Below are 2,619 nucleotides of genomic sequence, written 5' to 3' on the forward strand. Positions count from 1 at the left end.
CGGTCGGCTACGAGCACCTGTGGACTGACTGCGTGTAGGCTACTGTCTGATTGTCTCCAACTACGCTCTACCCCAACTCAAGCAAGTCATTTAGCAAGACATAAAGCCTGCCTTCAACAACACTGACTCGTGCCCACTCACCCTCCCAGTTCTGTGGGCGCGCCTCGCTGTTTGCGTGGTCGCACTTGTTCCGTGGTAGAGCCGTTGCTTAGCAAGCACAGTAATCGGTGTAGGCTACTTTCACTGGGGAAAGATTTATTTAGCATTCGTAGGCTACTTATAGCATGCCGTGTTGATTTTTTTTCATATGAAATGAAGTGCCTATACTCAAAACTTTTATCAATGTTTCCCGAACGTCAATATTTAATGTCCAACATAAGTGCACCAATGCCACACATATAATTAGAATATTAACATTTCAGTTGGATACATGATTGAGCTACATGAAATGGTTTGCCTTCCTCGATTTTTTTTACCGCTAATTCTGCAATGTTTGCGCCACAGACAGACTCTAGGATAAGTTATCAGATGACTCTTGGGACAAATGTTGTTTTTAGACTCGCACAGGAGGTACACTGGCTCTTGTTGTTCTTTGGTCGTTGTACTACCAGGTATCAAAAGTTCGAAAAAAAAATCTCCTTGGGTTTAATTGGATGGTTATTGAGTTTAGTGAGTTATAATTGACAACTCACTATACAAATACACATACAGATATTCAAAGGTTTTTTTATTGGTGTTCTGTTCTGTTTATATCCCAAGTGAAATGTTCAACGTTTGGTAAGAGAACATAGCCACAGCCCCACACTTCTTTCAAGTTTTTACATTATTAAAAGAATGCACTAATGTGATTTTCTGATGTAATTAAGTGTTCACAGAGTGACAATAACACACTCATTTAATTACACACTTTCTTTTCTTTTGTGTGTGAGGGAGAGAGAAAGAGAGGGGCACAAGAGAAAGTATTTGTGCACAAATTTGTAAGTGCCTTAACCCTTATCTTTCTGTTGCAGCTGCCTGACAAACCTTGAGGAGACCTTTTCAGGGTCATGCCTTTTTTAACGACTTCACTTGGCAAAGAAAGTAGGTGAGGTGGGTTAAGGCGAAAGATAACATATATATTGCACCGATGCTGAACAAATGCGCTACTTCTGGGAGGAACTAAATTTGTTGAGATTTCCTTTAAACTATAGTGCTTTGGGTATGACCCACTTATTGCTTCAGAGTCTATATGAGACCCACTTCCTTCAACCTGAGGAGTAGAGGTCTAAAGGGGCTGACATGATAATGAAGCGCTCCATTGTCTATGAACTACATTACAACACTAATTGAACAATTCTGTTTTGCACTTTATGAAGGCAAGCACAAGATTGCTTTCAGTTAGAGGCGTGAATGGCGATTTGATAGAAGGATGCTGTTGCCTATGTGTGTGGAGAGAGAGAGAGAGAGAGAGAGAGAGAGAGAGAGAGAGAGAGAGAGAGAGAGAGAGAGCATAAGTACTTTTACTTACCAAACCTTCCTCTGGGGTCATCCTCCTAGGTCTCAGTAGGGCTGCATTAATAAAAGTGTCTGCTGAGCACATGGTTGGAGAAGAGACTGTCAAAAGGAGGGAGAGCAAAACAAAGAAGAAGAGTCACCATGAGAGAGAAAGAAGGTCAGAGAGAGATGTGAGACAGAGAGTGAGATCAAAAGAAAAGTATGCAGCCTTTTTTTCAGTTTCATGTCTACTTTTGACAACAGATTGCTCACCCCCCATCTTTGACAGGATATGGTTTCCCCAAGCATGGTGCTGCAGACATGAGGTTGCCACCAACACAGTCAGTCTTCAGGAGTTTGATTTATCATTGTACATGCTTACTTTATGTTTCACACGCTGTAATGTGTAGGTCAGCTTAACTGTAGATCAACCATCACCATTTCTCAGAGTTCATATTGGGTTCAGGGTAAGGAAACATCATTCTCTGGAATGTCTCACAGGATCCTCCCTCTCACTCTGCTGGGTAAGTTCTTGTCGTGGAGGGCCAGTGGGTTATGTAATTACTGTTGTGATCCTGACCATTGTTTCTGCAGTGAGGGCTGCCCTTCCTGAGCAAAGCATGAGGACAGAGTCAAGCACCCTCATTTCCTACATAGCTGAACCTCTGGTTACGTAACGCTAATGACAAGTTTGTTATAGGGCTTAGTAACGCTCTTTATTGCATATCATATCATTTATGACATTGTTATTAATTCTCATGTTGACTTCTTACTTTTTACTGAAGGTCTATAAAAACATCTCGCATAATTTCCAGTGATAATACATAAAGTGAAAACAGTTGTGTTACAGCTAACAGTGTTTATGAAAACATCTGACCAATACAGAGCCCAATTTAGACCACATTGTCTTGGTTTCCTCAAATGGTTCCATGCTTTCCAATGCACCACATCCAAACAATCCCCTCCTGGCAGTCTTATCGCCACCCAGACACCTGTTCTCCCCTCCACCTAGCGGCTGCTCTGCTCTGGATTCCTCACCTCTCTCTACCTCTCTCCCTCCACTGGCCTGCTCCCACAAGGGTGCACAGATTGTTTTTGGTTGCTCTGGTGAATCCCCCGGAAGGCATTTTCACTGGCAGGACTCCC

Source organism: Sprattus sprattus (assembly GCF_963457725.1).
Source record: "Sprattus sprattus genome assembly, chromosome: 16".
Lineage (NCBI taxonomy): Eukaryota > Metazoa > Chordata > Actinopteri > Clupeiformes > Clupeidae > Sprattus > Sprattus sprattus.